This window comes from Chiloscyllium plagiosum, chromosome 11, assembly GCF_004010195.1.
Source record: "Chiloscyllium plagiosum isolate BGI_BamShark_2017 chromosome 11, ASM401019v2, whole genome shotgun sequence".
Classification (NCBI taxonomy): domain Eukaryota; kingdom Metazoa; phylum Chordata; class Chondrichthyes; order Orectolobiformes; family Hemiscylliidae; genus Chiloscyllium; species Chiloscyllium plagiosum.
In genome coordinates this window covers 76,696,010-76,715,687 of record NC_057720.1, presented here as the reverse complement: position 1 = coordinate 76,715,687, position 19,678 = coordinate 76,696,010, and the positions used below count along the sequence as shown (strand labels likewise).

Genomic DNA, 19,678 nt, shown 5'->3' with positions numbered 1-19,678 from the left:
GAACTTCAACTTTTAGATCTGGTCAATCCTTTTCCATCACTATTTTAAAACAAATAGAATTATGGTCGCTGGACCCAAAATGCTCCCCCACTGACACCTCAGTCACCTATCCTGCCTTATTTCCCAAGAGTAGATCAAGTTTTGCACCTTCTCTCGTAGATACATCCACATACTGAATCAGAAAAGTTTCTTGTACACACTTAACAAACTCCTCTCCGTCTAAACATTTAACATTATGGCAGTCCCAGTCTATGTTTGGAAAGTTAAAATCCTCTACCATAAACACTATTATTCTTACAGATAATTGAGATCTTCTGTTATTCAATTTTCCTCTGACTATTAGGGAATCTATAATACAATCCCAATAAGGTGATTATCCCTTTCTTATTTCTCAATTCCATCCAATTAACGTCCCTGAATATATTTCCGGGAATATCCTCCCTCAGTACAGCTATAATGCAATCCCTTATCAATGACGCCACTCCCCCTCCTCTCTTGCCTCCCTTTCTATCCTTCCTGTAGCATTTGAATATTTAGCTGCCAGTCCTGTCCATCCCTGAACCATGTTTCTGTAATTGCTATGATATCCCAGTCCCATGTTCCTAACTATGCCCTGAGTTCATCTGCCTTCCCTATTAGACCCGTTACATTGAAATAAATGCAGTTTAATTTATCAGTCCTACCTTGTTCCCTGCTTTATCCCTGCCTGCCCTGACTGTTTGACTCACTTCTTTTCTCAACTGTCAAAAGTCTCAGATTGATCCCTTTCCTCACTATTTCCCTGGGTCCCAGCTCCCCATCTTACTAGTTTAAATCCTGCCGAGCAGCTCTAGTAAATCTTCCTGTCAGTATATTAGTCACCCTTCCAATTTAGATGCAATCTGTCCTTCTTGTACAGGTAACCTCTACCCGAGAAGAGATTCCAATGATCCAAAAATGTGAGTCCTTCTCCTATACACCAGCTCCTCAGCCATGCATTCATCTGCTCTATCCTCCTATTCCTACCCTCACTAGTTTGTAGCAGCAGGAGTAATCCAGATATTTCTCCTCTTGAGGACCTCCATTTTAAATTCCTGCCTAACTCTCTGTATTCTCCCCTCAGAATCTCAACCTTTTCGCTTCCTATGTCTTTGGTTCCAATGTGTACAATGGCCTCCTGCTGGGCCCTTCCCCCCTTGAGAACATTCTACAACCTCTCTGGGTCACCCTTGATCCTTGCATCAGGGAAGCAACACACCATACTGATTTTTCGCTGCTGGCCACAGAAACGTCTAACACAATCAATCTCTTGGAACCCGACGTACCACCCATTGCATTAGACCCAGTATTAATACCACAAACTTGGCTGTTCGTGCTATATTCCCCTGAGAATCCATCACCCCCTACATTTTCCAAAACAGATACTTGTTTGAAATGGGGATAGCCAGAGAAGACTCTTGCACTACCTGCCTACCTCTCTTACCTTTCGTAGAGTTAACCCATATATGTGACTGTATCTGTGACTTTTCTACCTTCCTATAGCTGCCATCCATCACACCCCCTTGCTCTTATATATTCCTCATTACCTCTGTCGCTCCAACCATTCCATTTGATCTGATAGGATTTGCAACCAACGGCATTTATTGCAGAAATAATCCTCAGTATCACGTAAACTCTCCCTGAACTCCCACATCTGACAAGAAGAGCATATAACTCTACTAAGGGCCATTTTTGCTTCTTCCAGTCTGCAGACCCATAAAATCGGATCAATCTTATTTAAATCTCTCACCAGATAAGGATCCCACATACAGAACTTGAATATTCTGAGATTGGATAAACAAATGCTTGGTAAATTATAATGTGATATTTTCTGTCGCAATACTGTAGATTCCTTCTCAGAAATCCAGGAATCTTGTTTGCTTTGAATGTTATGTGCTGAATGTGGAATTCCGATTGAAGGTTGTTCTTAAGGCAAACCTCCAGGTATGTTTGTATTTAACCTGTTGGAGAATTTGATTACAGAATTTGAAACTATCTGTTGGTGCATGTTTTCTGTTGGTAACGCACTTGACATAGCATTGTTCTTGCATTGAATGGGATTGCCCATTGAACTTCATATTTTAGTAATTCCAGTAGATCATGATTGACATGATCTTGAATTTTCCCTGCTGCATAAACCACACAGATATCTGAAAATAATTGCATTGTATTTTTAACTTGTTGTGAAGGTCAGTTATGTAAGTCAGGAGGAGTAAAGGTCCTAACACAGTTGTCTCGGGTACTCTGGAGAAGATTTCTCCAGGGGAGGATGATTCCCATCACACACTATTCACTGTCTTCTATTGGTAAGGAAGTGCCAGATCCAATTTAATGATGTTCCCCTGAATCCACAGGGAAGTAGCAAAGTTTGGGCAAGGGTTTTGGGATCCTGTGCACATTCTATGATCCAAACATGATTATGGGCATGATTGAGGCTAGTGCTGGAACTTCCCAATGGAAGGACCCAGGAGTGGAGCAGGATTGGAGCAGAAATGATGTACAACAAAAATTTGCAGAATGATAATTGGAAGAAGGCCATTTAGCCCTGAGGGCCTAGGCTGGCTTCCTGAAGGAGCAATATGCTCACTCCCACTCCCTGTACATCTGCCACAGCCTGGAACCTTTTCCATTGCCAGAATTATCCAGTTCTCATGCACAAAGTCATGTTTACTATCCCTAATCAGTCCTTGCCTTACCAAATACATGGAGATTCTGTCCCTCAGAATCCCCTCCAGCAATTTGCCCACCACTGCTCTGTCAGGCTCACCGGTCTGTAGTTTTCTAGCATTTCCTTACCACCTTTTTAAAATAATGGCACCACATTAGCCACTTTCCAGTCTTCCTGCACCTCACCTGTGGCTATAGATGATACAAATATCAGAGAAATCACTTCCCTCACTTCCCACAAAGTTCTGGGATAGATCTGATCAGGTCCTAGGGATTTATCCACCTTTATGTGTTTTAAGATGTCCATCGCCTCCTCCCCTGTAATGTGAACACTTTTCAAACTATCACTGTTTATTTCTGCAAGTTTTCTAGCTTCCATATCATTGTCTACAGTAATTACTGACGCAAAATACTCATTTAGTATCTCACCCCCCTCCTGCAGTTCCACACATACATGGCCTTGTTGATCTTTAAGGGGCCCTTTATTGTGTCTCATTCACTTGATAAAAAAGTTCATTAAAAAAAGTAACAATGAGGATTGATGAGGGCAAAGCAGTGGATGTTTTCTATATGGACTTCAACAAGGTTCTGCATGGTAGACTGGTTAACAAGGTTAGATCATATAGAATCCAGGGAGAGCTAGGCATTTGAATACAAAATTGGCTTGAGACAGAGAGTGGTGGTGGTGGGTTGTTGTTCATACTAGAGGCCTGTGACCAGCAGTATGCCACAAGGACCAGTATTGGGTCCACTACGTTTTGTCATTTACATAAATGATTTAGATGTGAATATAGGAGGAATAGTTAGTAAGTTTGCAGATGACACCAAAATTGGTGGTGTTGTGGACAGTGGAAAAGGTTACTTTAGAGTACAAGGTGACTTTGACTAGATGGGCCGATGGGCCAAGGAGTGGCAGATAGAGTTTAATTTAGATAAATGTGAGGTGCTGCATTTTGGATGAGTAAATCAGGGCAGGACTTATACTCTTAATGATAAGGTCCTGGGGAGCGTTACCGAACCTGGGGTGCAGGGTCAAAAGTCATGGAAGGTGGCATCACAGGTAGACAAGATAGTGAGGAAGGCATGTGATATGCTTTCCTTTGATGGTCAGTGCATTGAATATAAGAGTTGGGATGTCATGTTTCAGCTGTACAGGACAATGGTTAGGCCACTTCTGGAACACTGTGTTCAATTCCAGTCTCCCTGCTATAGGAGAAAAGTTGTTAAACTTGAAAGGGTTTAAAAAAGATTTACAAGAATATTGCCAAAGTTGAAGGGTTTGAGCTATAGGGAGAGGCTGAATAGGCTAGGGCTGTTTTCCTTGGGATATCAGAGGCTGAGGAGCGACCGTATAGAGGTTTATAAAATCATGAGGGGCATGGGTAGGATGAATATTCAATGTCTTTTTCCCAGGTTAGGGGAATCCAAAACTAGTGGGTATAGGTTTAAGGTGAGAGGTGAAATATCTAAAAGGGACCTGAGAGGCAATTTTTTTCACACAGGAAGTTGTGCATGTATGGAATGAGCTGCCAGAGGAAGTGGTGGAAGCAGATACACTGACAACATTTAAAAGAAATCTGGATGGGTATATGAATAGGAAGGGTTTAAAGGGGCATGGGCCAAATGCTGACAAATGGGACGAGATTAATATAGAATTTCTGGTTGGCATGGACTAGTTAGACCGAAGAATCTGTTTCCATGCTGTACATCTCCATGACTCTTTGACTTAATAACGTGATATCATACTGATGAGTAATTTTAAAGACCTGACATACAGACATTTCCTGTACTTACAAATGCTGCCGCCCTTACAGTGCATTCCCGATTATAACAGTTCATTGTATAGTTTGCTTAAGCTTCATGTTGTCCCTAATGTTCTCACTGATCACATGACATTTGTTTGCTTTGGTTATTGATTCTTGTGCTATTGGGCACAGTTACTTGTTATATACTCTATCAAAACCCTTAATGATTTTGAACATCTCTATCAAATTTCCCCTTTCAGTTGCAACTTGGTAACAACCCTGTTTCCCATCTCTCCGCTTAACTAAAGTCTTTCATTTTTGGTACCGTACTGGTACCGTTTGGGCGGCACGGTGGCACAGTGGTTAGCACTGCTGCCTCACAGCGCCAGAGACCCGGGTTCAATTCCCATCTCAGGCAACTCTCTGTGTGGAGTTTGCACGTTCTCCCCGTGTCTGCGTAGGATTCCTCCAGGTGCTCCGGTTTCCTCCCACAATCCAAAAATGTGCAGGTTAGGTGAATTGGCCATGCTAAATTGCCCATAGTGTTAGGTGAAGGGGTAAATGTAGTGGAATGGGTCTGGGTGGGTTGCGCTTCGGCGGGTCAGTGTGGACTTGTTGGGCTGAAGGGCCTGTTTCCACACTGTAAGTAATCTAATCTAATCTAAACCTCCGCTGCACCCTGTCTATTGCCTTAATAGCCTTCCTGCTATTTAGAAAGGGCTGTTGATGCAATGTGTTGAAACATTATGGTGCCCAAAATTTGCTACAATATTCCGGCCATATAGATGCTGTAACATAGTTGTCTTGCTTTTGTCACTTGGTTTCCAACATGGCAACGATGTAAACTCTGATGATCCGGTTAAGATCAACCTGTGAGAAAATAAAATGGCGTTCTAACTAGTTCTTTATTATACCCTTGTGTAGAGGGTTACAGAAATAGCTTAGTGTGCACTTGGCAATGAATAGATGTACTAATTACCCCTTCCTCCAACATCACAAACTAATTCATTCGATGCTGAAGAACACACAATGTACTGTGAATGACTGGCACGATATAATAGCAAAGCATATTACCTTCAAAGATGCTGGGTCGGAAAAATTGTATTTGCTCCCTCCCCTGCAATTAATCTTGACATTGTTGTAGCATTTGAAGAGTTGCTTCATGACCTATTAATAAAATAACAGCTCTGTTCATTCAACTGAGAAGTGCCCAAAAATTCAAATTGATGCCTCTCACATTAGCATCTGGTACAATGAAATTGCCTTCAAAAACAAGTATATTTAGAAAATTATATATTGGATAACTTAAGCTCTGTTTAACTGGAGGATTATATAAAGACAGGATGAGCAACAAGAATGACAAAGATTTCAGGGTCAGTGAGTGTGCATTATCATCTTTTCTTTCCATTCCAGTAATATTGGGATTTTTAAACTCAATGCAACATCTCATTACATAGGCACAACATATTTTCCAAACCTTGCTCTCAGGTCCCCTGGCTTCTAAAAGGTCTGGAAATTAATTTCAGATTCAATTTCAGAAGGCACCAGGCATTTGCTGACATAAAATATTCTTCAAAACCAATATAGTAAATTGCTTTGAGGTTGATTGAAGTTACATGACATTGGGATGAAATACAAAAATAGGGTAGAACAACACAGAAGTGAATATTTAAACCTTTCCTTTCGTTTTGACGCATGTGCTTTTTCATAATATCCCTCTTGATCTGCTCACGCAGCTGACAAGGATTGATTTTAGAAAGAGCTGTTGATGCAATGTGTTGAAACATTATCCCTTCATTTGCATACAGATCAGAATTCTTATTGGGCTGAAACCAATTAACCTTAGTTTACAATCACACCATCTCTGATTGTAACTTATTTGTTTCAGGGTCTCAAGACTGCTCAACTCCTTGACTTTACCCCCTTTCAATATTTATCGGTGCCGGTTCATTATGGCATTTTAATTTATTTAATCTTTTATCCCATTCTGCTTATCTGGTAGCATCCTGCACTCTCGACTGAGGCAGTTCAAAAACATTTCTCAATCACGTTTTTGTTTCAAAGTGGATGAGTAGCTTGGGTTTTTGCTTTCTGATGCTTGGAACTGATCTTGGATGAATTTCATTTGACCATTCCATCTGAATGTGCTTCTAGAAGCCTGGAGAACGAGAAGCAGAATACTACAAAACAAGATAATTTGTGGAAAGCAAAACCAATCCAAGGGCTGGTGAGCAAACATTTTTCTGCTGCAACATTATGGTCCACAGTTTCTCTTCAGTGTTCCTCTCCATTGTCTTAATCTCTATGGGATTCTACAGAAACTACATTCATGCACATTCTCAGAGCTTCCCCCCTCCTCTGGCAAAGTTAAAGCAGTGAGGTGAGAGCAGCTCTAAAGAAATTACAGGCCATATAATTCACAAACAATCACAAACATGGCATCAACACTGACTAGACCTAATTAAGCAATATTGTTGGGGACACATGAGGTTACCGGCTTGGAAATTGAATTATGCTGGAAACATGAGTGTAAAAGCAAAGTAACATGGCTTGTACAAACTCTTCCTGCACCAGATTGCTCAGTGCTGCTCTGTAAGAACTTAAGGAACATGCCTGATAAAGGTGTGTGCAGTGATTGTAATTAACTCAGTCGGGTGGACCTCACAAAATATGAGTTCCCTATTTGAACCAGATTAACAGCTGCAAACAGGGAGCCCTGGCTGACAAATGTAAAGTGGAGTTTCAGGGTATCCATTCACTCTGACAGCTGGCTCTGAGGGAATGCCACATGTAAATAAATGGTGACTTGGTGATGAGATACTGGCCTCTGTGGAGCTATTTCAGTGTGGGACTTATTGTGTAAGCAAAGCAGGGTCCAGTATCTGTTTTATACCATTTTGCAAAGCTTGATTACAATGTGAATGCTATAGTCAGTTTCTTCAGGTTCTGACCAAACCAACGGCCTTCAAAGGGATATTCAAAACTGCCCACCAAAAGATTGGTTTTAATTTTCTTGTTATTGCCTTTATTATTGAGTCAGACACTGCCTGCCCCACTCTCAGATGTCCGGCAATGCCTTTCCTTCCATTGCCTTCTGAAAGTAGTGGTGATATGTCACCATAAGTTCATAAGAAGGCCATTTGTCCCATCAAGACTGCACTGCCATGTGATCACGGCTGAAATGCTCTTCACCCCGATTTTCCTGCCTTCTCTCCATATCCCCTCAACTCATTACCAACTAAAAGTCTGCCTAACTTCTCCTTAAATTTACTCACTGTCCCAGCATTTACTGCACTTTGGAGTAGCAAATTCCATAGGTTCATGATCGTTTGGGAGAAGTAGTTTCTACTCAATTCTGTTTTAAATTTGCTACCCTTTATCTCAAGACTACAACCTCTTGTCCAAAAATGCCGCACAAGAGGAAGCATCCACTCCACATCTATTTTAAACACACCTTTTATCAAAGAATCATAGTCATAGAGATGTACAGCATGGACATGGTCCAACTCATCCATGCTGACCAGATGTCCTAAATTAATCAAGTCCCATTTGCTAGCACTTGGCCCATGTCCCTCTAAACCCTTCCTATTCATGTACCCATCTGGATGCCCTTTAAATGTTGTAATTGTGTCAGCCACCACCACTTCCTCTGGCAGCTTTGTACTGCCAGTGCTTGACTGTGTTCACTGCTGTCTTTTAAATGGCACTGGTGCTCGCAATCCCAGCATGTCCCAGCAATAGCATATTCATCTCTCTATGTCAAAATGGAGGATAAAGGCATGACACACACTTAATGAACTGAATTTGGGATGATAATATGACAAAACCTGCTGGGCCTCCTGGAGAAAAATCCTTCCATGGAACTTACCAAAACTGTTACTTGGCCAATTTCAGTCAGATTTTGCTCATAGTCTGGATTCTGTATTTATTGATGACATGTACATGACATACAGACAGCTATCTGGCAGGGCTCTCTGCACTGTCTCCATTGCACTGACAAGCGAGTGATTACCAGAGTGTCACATGTGGTGATGCTATGTAACTGCCCAAAAGATACAGTGCTTGCCTGTTTGGATGTCTATGCCTTGAAACAGTGTACCAAAGGCCCCCTAACAATTGGAGATAAATACAAGATCAGGTATGTTGGCAAATTTCAGAGAAGTGGAGAAATAATAGGGTAATGATAGTGAGGGATTTCAACTTTCCCAACATTAAGACCACAGGACCATTAACCAGGGTGGTCATAGTGTGAAAGATTTATAGGGAGCAGAATTCTTAAAATGCATCCAGGAGAGGTTCATTAAAGCTAATGCCCCACAAGAGGAAGCAGCCACTACACGTCTATTTTATCCACACCTTTTATCAAAGCATCAAAGTCATTTTGCAGCCAATGATCATATCTCTGTTAGATTCAAGATGGTTATGATAAAGGATGGGCCTGAAATCAAAAGTTTTGATTGGAGTCAAGGTTGATTTTGATAAGATCAGAGTGGACTCGCAGCTGATACCTTCAGAAAAACCAGTGTCAGAGTAGTGAGATGCAATCAAGGAAGAAATAGGGAGAGTACAAGACCAACATGTTCCAATAAAGATAAAGGGTGGGACCAACAGATCCAGTGAACCCAGAATGTTGAAGGATATTCGGGACTGGTTAAAGAGAAAAAGAGAGGCTGAAGAAAGATGTCCAGGACTTAAAATAGCAGAAGCCGGAGAGGAGTACAGAATGTGCAAGAGGCACTTAGAAAGGAAATTAGAACAAAAAGGAGGTACGAAAGAATAATGGCATGCAAAGTAAAGGAAAATCCTAAATTATTTTACAGGTACATTAATGGTAAAATGATAACGAAGGAAAGAGCAGGGCCCATGAAAGACCATTAATTTGTATATGGAGGTGGTGTTTTCTAACTGAATACTACGTGTGATAGAGGAAGATATCCCCATTACATTTAAGAATTTCGATGCCAAGGTGTACAAGGATATGGACCAAGTGTTGGAAAGTAGGATTAGAATAGTTAGGTTTTTGACTAGCACAGATTTTCATGGACTGAAGAGTGTTCTTCTGGGCTGTGAACCTCTATGAGTCTATAACTCTGAACAAAAGGAGCCACAGTAGAATTATCACTGGGCTAGTATACCTGAAGTTGGCCAAATCCCTACAATGGCAGCTGATGGAATTTGAATTTGATGAACAAATCTAGAACATAAAAACTAGTTTCAGAAATGATGACCACCATTGATGATGTGAAATCCTATCTGGTTCTCTAATGCCCTTCACAGAAAATCTGCCATCCTTATCTGCTCTGGTTTACATGGGACTCTGGACCCACAGTAATGTGGTTGATCCTTAACTGTCCTCACTTCAGGAGGCAATTATAGATGGGCCACAAATGCTGGCCCTGCCACAATAACAACATTCATGAAAGAATGGAATGTCAGCTGATGGTTTTATAATATTGGAGAAAGGACAATTCAGAGCTAATGTGTACATTATCTGACGGTCATGTTGAAGGATTTAGTGAACCAGAATAGAATGATTAAATGCAAAAGAGAATGCCACTCAATATATCCATATATTACAGTCTCTGGTAATGATACACATGATATAATTATTTGTTAAATATGTGTACATCTACCTTGATTTACTATTAAAAGGAAACATTAACAAAAGTATATTAATAAATGTAGGAGAAGCAAACTCAATATAAGAGAAAGTAGGATGTTTATTTCTGTTAAAAGGTCAAATTCCATTGTTAGTGCGTTTTTTTCTCTTGTGACACAAGTACTAACCAGATACATTTCATTAGAAACCTGCATGCAGAGATAGAGTTGCTAAACACTTCAATTCAAAGCACATTTGTGCACAAAACTGCCTTTCTGTGCTTATCAGAATCTAGTCTCAGATGCATCCAACATGGCTGCCGATAAGAATTCATCTAGAACTATATCTGCACCTCCATTACCACTGATAACACCAACTGTGATAGCTTTAGTTCTATTACCGAGAAAATCCTGATCCACTTAGCATACTTCAGATTAAGTACAGTTAGCCTCATTTATCATCACAATATTAGTACTAGCACTATTCATCTTGTCTAATGAAGGGACAATATGGCTCCAAGCTCTGAACTCATTGCATTAAGACATATGTGCTTCATTAGGATATGTAGATAAAGTGATGGCAGCTGGTATAAAGACTCAGGCTTAAAGAAGAAATAGATCCCACAGTCCTAAAGCCTGTAAATGGAGATGTGAGCACTGAGTGGTTTGTGTCAGTCTCTCTTATTATGATTTATACATTAGACCCTAAGAGAGAAAATATGTGGTGTAAGCTTCTGAAATTTTGGTTCACTGACAAAATATATGGAAGTAATGGGCAGTGTGAAGTATCACAATGTTGCTTGAATGCAGATTTATGTTACAATCACACAAAAGGAAGTTCTGTCCAGCCACATTTCAAGCTTTAACATACTGTAACATGGACTGATGAGGCATATAACTGGCTTTTTGTAAGATTTAGGGATCTCGTAGCATTTAGTACATACATTTCACCATTAATGAACATTTGTAAACTAATTCTTACGCATCCAATATGTTTGCCCTTTTTTGTGTGAATAAATATATTTCCTTATTATCGATCTTGTTCAAACATGGATTCTGACCATTCAGTCACAACTCAGGATTAAAATAATCTTGTAAACTAATCTGATAATACAATATTGCAATGATTCAGCATAAATTATCATTTAGTAGGTGTAAACAAGTTGGAAAAGTACACTTTTTATCCTATTTGCGGCATCAAGATTATAAGATATACAATGACAAATCTAGAAGTAATGTTTAAAGTTTGTTCAAAAAATATAAGAAAGACCCTTAATGATTAACTTTATTCATTGTTCATTGCATACGGTACAAACTACAATCTAAGATTGACTGCAAACAACTCTTTCCATGTTCATGTCTTTCCATTTAATACTTACCTCTGGATAAATAAGTGTGCACAAATTAATTTTGTATTCAAAGTTAACTTATTTGCATACAGTTGAGAAATTTAAATCTTGAAAATATGAGAATTTCAAGTATATGATTAAAAGCTTATGTCATGATTGAGGACTGATATTGTTTACATCAGCATTGTCAGGTTAGAGCCACATTGGACTTGAAACATTAACTCTGTTTCTATCCCCACAGATGCTGAGTCTCTGCAGCATTTTCTATTTCTATCATTGCAACAAATAAAATGAAAACTAATCTTTATCACTTCTTTTACAATCTCTAAATGATCACTTATGACTTAAAACAATATTATATGGTTTTATCAGATTAGTTTATACAGTATATGTTTGATATTGGAATCTGAGAGAATAATTAAAATACATATTTCAGGATGACGGTTTATAATATTTCTTTAAGCTTCAACCGGAATAATTATTTAGAAGCCAAAATGTATAACAATTCTTTATTGATGCACCCGACTTCACTATGTCTTTTATCGACTGTCTTTCTTGATTTCATTCAAACCAAGGTCAACAAGGACACAGGAATAACTGACAACATAGTCAGCTCTCTGGAAACAATATCTACAGAACTTAGGTACTATAATAAAAGTACTAATAAACATTCACTGAGAAATAGCAACCCCATTAAAGTTGAGGTGCTCATTTTTGTCCGTTTATGCTTCCAAGATGTATCTTAGCTATTTTAAAAATATCAAAGAAATGCAAGTAGCCCTTGTTGCTTCTGCACCCATCCAACAGAATGGTGAATAATTCATTGAACTGTTAACTTGAACCTTATAAATGATGGAGGAACAAGAGGTAACCCTTGAGGCATAATATCTCGTTCTGCCCTACTGAGATGTGGAAGTATAGTTGAATTTGAGGTCTTCGGCGAAGATAATGCAACCAGGAGCAAAGAACTCAGCTCATCTCAAACATAATTGCATTAAGCTGACTGGTGCCCACATGAGGTTCCTGTGCAACATGGACTTAGCCTTGAAAGTAGGACTTAGAGCTAATGAATTTTTCATGGGCATACAACAGGAGCACAGGCAAGGACCCTCCACAAATGTGAGGCCCAAACTATTACTACTATGCTGTAGATTCATCTTATAAGTCAGGAGCAGGTCATTCAGCTTTTCAAGCCTATTCCACTATTCAATAAGGTTACAGTTTTATAAATTCTGACCTCAAAACCCCCTTTTCCAGATCATCTTTCACTCCCTTGCTCAAAAAGAATCTACATGGGATCCCTGATTAGAGAGGTGTAATTCGAAGACCCAACAAACAAACAGCCACTATAATTACAAATAGCGGCTTTACATTGTCCTCCATTGTTTCTGACTTGCATATAAATCGACTGATGAACTGACTCCAGAATGGAACTGCCTGCATTTACCTCCCCCTGAAAAATATTCAAAGTCTGTACTTCCACCGCTTTTTCAGAAAGACTTACAACCATTTGACAGAAAACAAAAATCACCTTTTCTCCCCCATAAATAGGTGAGCCATAATTTTTAGACAGAAACATCCTTGTTGTAGCTCGCAATCTGTCGTCATAATTTCAAAATTTCAGCTCCCACAAAATTTACGCATCGTACCTCCATGGTTCCTGCTCCTGGAATTAGTATTAAATTCAACCCAGAGTTAATATTTCAGGTCAATTTCCTTTCACTTGGTAACAGAGGTGTAAAGGTTATGTGCTCTTCCATTGTGAGAAACTGTGCACCAATGATATTCTGAAGATCACTTGCTAGCAGGAATAAAACTCAATTAGAATGAAATATAGAATCATAAAAAATGAGTTTTACGTGACTTTATAACTTCAGTTATGTGCATTGACCAGCAACACTACCAACACCCTTTTTGGTTCAGTTTTCGCACTTTCACATTTGAATCAGAAGGTTGTAGGTTCAGGTCCTGCTCTAGGAGATGTAAACAAAAATTATATCCTGATCTTCCAGTGCAGAATCGAGGAAATGCTGTGCTATCTTTTGGATGGGACAGTAAACTATGGTCTCATCTGCCCACTCAGGTAAATATATGACATTCCCATATCTTTGTTCACTTAAATAGGAAGGATTTCTTTCCCATGACCTGACCAATAATTATTCCTCAATTGATATGACAAGAACAGCTTATTTGATCATTTTTGTGTTACTGTTTCTGATCAGTGCAAATTGGCTGCTACGTCTCCTACACTATAAGAGTAACCACATGAGTGCTTTGGTATGTCCTTAATTCCTGAAAGTCGCTATGTGATTGCAATGCTTTTTTTCTCTGGGAGAGAATATTAAAGGATATTTCACATATGTATTAAAACTGGGAGGGGGTTTGATGGAGTGAAAAGGGAGATACTATTTGCACCCTCAGACAGATTTGTAACAAGAGCAAGACTCTGAAGAAAGGTCACTAGACTCAAAACATTAACTTTGAATTCTCTCCACAGATGCTTCCACACTTGCTGAGTTTTATTTCAGCAATTTCTATTTGTGTTTCTGATTTCCAGCACCTGCAGTTGTTTGGTTTTTGTTTTGTGTTTAACTCACTGCCATATCTCTTCCAGGTATGCCCACATTGAAGACATTCTGCACACTCTCTCTCCATTAGTGTCGCCTCATGCTATCTCAGAGCTGTCCTGTCCCCCAGTTCCACTTTATCTTTCTCATTTGACTTTCTAACAAGAAACCTTTTCATTTCAAACATGTTCTGTAGAAGGGTCATGTACCCAAAACATTAAATGTGTTTCCCTCTCCACAGATGCGATCAGACCTGCAGAGTTTTACTAGCAATTTCTTTTTGTGTGTCAGTTTAAGATCATTAAGAAAAGAATCAGAGGTGAAATAAAGAGAATTACTTTTAATACGACCTGAAAGGGATGGGAATAGATTCAATAAATTGGATAAATATTTGAAGGAGAAAATATCATGGGACTGTTGAGAAAGTAGAAGGACTAACTGAAAGAAGCTTTGGAAAGCGCACGATGAATTAAATAACCTTCTGCTGTGTTGTATTATTCTGTATTTCCTTTAAAATCTGTTTGTGATTGACTCAGTTTTATTTTGACTTTATAGCTAGAAATAACAGTGCATGAATCGCAAGGTACTAGAAGGAGAAGTACATCTTCTCCATTGCTTGTCTGACTATAAGTCCTCCTAGTGCTGGAATTGAAATAGCAATATTTAGCATGCAAAACAAAAGATATGCCATAATATAATTTGCATTTCTCAAGTCACAACTCTGCAATTGATAAATGCCTATGTTATTTGCAATGTAAGGCCACATCAAGAAAGTATGATTAAAACAAGAACTGGCCAAAAAATATGTTCCCTGAAAAATGAGGAAGTGTAAGAATGAGGTGAAGGGGAGGTCAATGTTCATTGAATCATATAGTACCGAAAAGGCCATTTGGCCCATTGTGTCTGTCTGACCAAAATTGCACTGCCACCTACACTACTCCCGCTGGGCTCATAGCTTTGAATGTTATAACACTTCCGTCCTCATCGATGTATTTTTTAAAGGTTGTGAGGTTTTCCGCCTTAACTACCTTCCTAGTGCATTCAAGGTTCCTCAGCATCCTCTGGGTGAAAAATGTTTTCCTCAAATCCCCACTAAACCTCCTGCCTTTCATTTAAAAATTATACCTTCTTGTTATTGACTTTTGATGAAGGGGAACAGTTGCTTTCTATTCACCCTGGCCATACTGCTTGTACAATCCTATCAGGACCCCTCAGTTTTCTCTACTCCAAAGTCTACCCAAGCTTATCTTGCCACTCTTCATAGTTGAAGTGCTCCATCCCAGGCAATGTCCTATTAAATCTTCTTTGCACCCCCTTCAGTATGCAATCATATCCTTCCTATAGTGTGGTTACCAGAACTGCACACAATATTCCAGCTTTTGAAGCAATTATTGTACTGTTTGAAAATTTGCTTAGGGTATAATGTGACGAAAAACCTTAAATCCTTTCACCCAAAAAGATCTGCTTCAAAGCCTAATTCCAAATTGTTAAGTACTCATAGTGCAATCAAAATGAATACTCCAGTTCATTTATTGTTGCCTTATTTGATTAGGATAACCAGTCCTCTGGCCTACTGACTCCTAACATCTAAAACTCATTCTGCATCTTTATGTCACACTGCACGTTGTGTATTGAGGTGTGGAATCTTATCTCTTTCAGATGTTTTTCAGATAACTCGGTCAAACAGAACAAGCTGAATGGACTGGTAATCCAATACCCTGGTGTGATCCCAGAGTTTAGAAGACATGTACAACTGTAAATCGGTTTTCTGAGCAGAAGGAAAAGAACTGTATTTATTATTAATGAATGTCAGGAATTGAATTATCAAAGCGTGTATAAAACCCAGATCTGCAATTACATTACAAATGCAGTGATTTTGCAATGTTACAGTTGTAGTGTGAATGCAGCTCAAGATTGGTGATGTTTTGTTTCAAAGCTTTGCTTAAAATAAACTTAAGAACTTTCATTTATATAATGCTTTTCCCAATTGCTTTGGCTGCTGTAAAGTGCTTTGTAATCAGTTAGGTACATTTATCTAAATTGTAATCACCATTATAATTAGGGAACTGCAGCAACCATTTCTTGCGCTGCAAAAGACCTAGTGATAACAATGAGAAACACGATCAGCTAAATCTGTTCTCTAATGTTGATTAAGGAACAAATATTGATCTAATAGAACTCTGCTTCTCTTTTTCAAATAACAGGCTGGAATTGTTTCATTCAACTGAGGGGACAAAAAGAGCCTTTATCCACATCATTTTTGAAAGAGGGAGTCACTGAGCAGACTGAAGTCTCAGCCACCCTTACCTGCTCAATTGACAGGAGTGAGGCTTGAAGGGATGACCTGACAGAGATGCCATCACCAAGTTAAAGCTGACAGTTGAACGCATAACTACAAGGAAATGTTTCTCATTGGATTCAACAAACAAGACAAAATGGCTTTAAGTGCTGCAATAAATCAAACATTGCATATTCTGAGACCACAGTATGCAATGATGAATTTCATCATGAGAGGGATGGATGAGAGGAGGGAGAATTGGATGGTTTAGAATTACAAGATTTATTTTTCCTCTCCAATTCTCTACAGAGAGTAGTTCAACGGCTGATACATAGGAATGCTCGAAGAGTTGCTCTGTGGTACTTCATCTAAACATTCAATCTTCTTGTTGCACATGATCCCATTTTTACATGTTAATCATACATACAGCCACACACTACACAATAAAGCACTTGCTGATACTATTTTCTATATTTAACCCAGCAGCATTCCTACTGCTGGCGCACAGGGAAAACGTATCGTGTGATATGATACAAGCCAGAAAGGTTTCAGACTTGAGCCTATGCTGGATTAGCTGATCTCAGCTGGAGTGTTAGATTCAAGGACACTGGGCCAAGCAGCAATAAAACAAGACAAAGCTTTCACTTTTTAACATTTAAATTTTGAGTGTTAAGTAAAGACAAGACAAGGCTTGCCTGGGAAGCTCTAACTCAATTGAATAGCCACACGTCAAACTGCACTAAAGATGTGAAGAATGGTTCTTGGGCAAAGTCCCAGAAGAATGCCAGCGTTTGTGGAACTGTACGAGACCAAGAACAATTAGCTTTAGGACAGGACAGCGTGACAGGAAAGGGCATTAGTTTGCTTCATTGTTTAGAGAAAGAACAGTGGAGGGTTGTTTTTCAGACTGGACATCTATGACCAACGGTGTTCCACAGGGACCGGTGCTGGGTCCACTTTAGTTTGTCATTTATATGAACAAATTAGCTGAGAATACAGAAGGCATGGTTAGTAAGTGTAGTTATTGGAACCAGATGGATATTATTCACTATGAGATCCTTGTTTGGAGTGGTTAACCCGGACCAAGCAAGGATCCCTGGCTGAGTGATATAAACAGGGGATTCAGAAAGTCCCTTGACGTCAGGGACTGACTCTGAGCTGGTTAGTCACAGCCAATGTACTGTGCCCATGTAAGTAAAGGGTGACTTGGTGACGGGGTACCAGCTGCTGTGCAGTTACTTCAGTAGGTTTGTGGATGTCTCCAAAATTGGTGGTATAGTGGACATTAAAGAGATCTTGGTCAATTTGGTCAATGGGCGGAGGAGTGACAGATGGACTTTAATTTGGGTCAATGTGAGGTATTGCATTTTGGTAAAACAATCAAGGGCAGGACTTATGCAATTAAAAGTAGGGCCCTGGATAGTGTTACAGAACAGAGAGCCTAGGGGGTTCAGATACATAATTCTTTGAAGTTTGTGTCACATGTAGAAGGGTGGTTAAGAAGATATTTAGCATAGTTGCCTTCATTGCTCAAACCTTTGAGTATAGGAGTTGAGACATTATGTTGAGATTGTACAGGATGTTGGTGAGGCCTCTTCTGGAGTACTGTGTGTGCAGTTCTGGTTGCGCTGTTATAGGAATGATATTATTAAGCTGGAGAGGGTCCAGAAAAAGTTTACTAGGGATGGAAAGTTTGAGTTTTGAAGAGAGGCTGGATAGGAATTTTTTATTGGAGCATACAAGGTTGAGAGGTGACCTTATAGAAGACAATAAAATCATGATGGATATAGATAATGGCAGGTGTCTTTTCCCTAGGGTGGGGGATCTCAAGACGAGGGGCATATTTTTAACATGACAAGAGAAAGATTTTAAAAAGACATGATGGGGATCTTTTTCACACAGTAGTTTTTGTGTGGAATGAACTTCCAGAGAAAGTGGTGGATGCAGGTACCATTACAACACTTAAGAGATATTTGGATAAATACCATGAATAAGAAATGTTTGGTGGGACATGGGTCAAGTGCATGAAGGTGGGACTGGTTTAGTTTGGGGTTATGGTCAGCATAGACCGGTTACCAAAGGCTCTGTTTCCATGCTGGATGACAGGAGACAAAGATAGGGAGCCACACCTTCATGTTGATAATTTTCTTTCACTGTGCTCAGGTCTACTTTTTTCAATCCAACCAACAGCAAAAGTTTCAGCTTCAAAGAATGCCACACATTATTATCAGCACAAAAACTCTACCTAGGTATGTTTTAATATGATGTTTTGGGTGCCTTTGTACTGTATGGGTAAAAAAAGAGTGCTTATTTAAATTTTAAAAGAATGCAGATGACCAAAATATTTTATGAAGAGAATGCAGCACAATATTCCACCACTCCTTATATGATTGGTAAACTGGAATAGCTTGTTATTTAGTCACTCATGTTTTGCATACTTCAATTTAGTCCACTGTTCACAGTGAAACATCAATCACATTATAACAAGCTGTGTATTTCCTTGAGTAAAAACATTGTTGAGCAATTCCCTGGAGTACAGAGATAACTAGCATGAGCACTGACCATTTTCCTTTACAAACAGAATTTTCCCACCTGATGGCCGTGTACGTTTCCATTTCATCCGAAAATGAAACCATTTGACCTGTTTATAATATGTTTCAAAGAAATGAAAAGCCCTTACACACATATAAAATAACATTTGAAAAACACAGCATGTAGGGACTGTGCTCATTTCTCTTGCAGATAACAGCCTCTCCAACTCAACCTTTAGCTCACTGGATCAATTTTGTTGTGCTTTCATTCTTTTCTAACATGGAGGGTCCTTTGAAAAATTGGGCTGCAATACTCCAGTGATGTAGTGAACTATTTGTTCACCCAGCTCCTTTAAAGAGAGGAATCAAGGTAATTGTGCTCACTACTGCAGCATCACAGAAAGGAATATCCACATAGCATGAGTCATGCATTCACAAAACTGTCAACGATAACATGAAATGAATGAAAAAGTCCGGTTTGTTTCACCTTTATGTTGAGTTTGGTTTTTGCTTTGTTTAATTGATTTATTGGTTACAAAATCTCCTTATTGCTGGAAACTGAAGACTTTGACCCAAACTGGAACTTGAGTCTAGAGCCATGGAGATGTACAGCACGGAAACAGACTGTTCGGTCCAACTCGACCAGATATCCTAAATTAATGGGGTCCCATTTGCCAGCATTTGGCCCATATCCCTCTAAATCCTTCCTATTCATATACCCATCCAAATGCCTGTTAAATGTTGCAATTGTACCACCACTTCCCCTGGCAGCTCATTCCATACACGCACCACCCTCTGTGTGAAAAGGTTGCCCTTTAGGTCCCTTTTATATCTTTCCCCTCTCACCTTATCTTAAAGTAGTCCTGTTGCTTCTGGATCCACATGCACATTTTGAAGCAGGCCTCCAACCGTCCCTGTAAGGATC

The 19,678-nt window shown here is 39.3% G+C and overlaps 1 protein-coding gene across 1 annotated transcript in view; it reads left to right on the top strand.

Annotated features, from left to right (window-relative positions):
• LOC122554591 (protein FAM78B) overlaps nt 1-17,713 on the top strand; it is a 75,585-nt gene extending 57,872 nt beyond the window's left edge. The window contains exon 3 of the transcript XR_006313032.1: nt 16,149-17,713. The gene's annotated coding sequence lies outside the window, so the exon portion shown is untranslated. The remainder of the gene's footprint in view (nt 1-16,148) is intronic.
• Nucleotides 17,714-19,678: the final 1,965 nt, after the last annotated feature.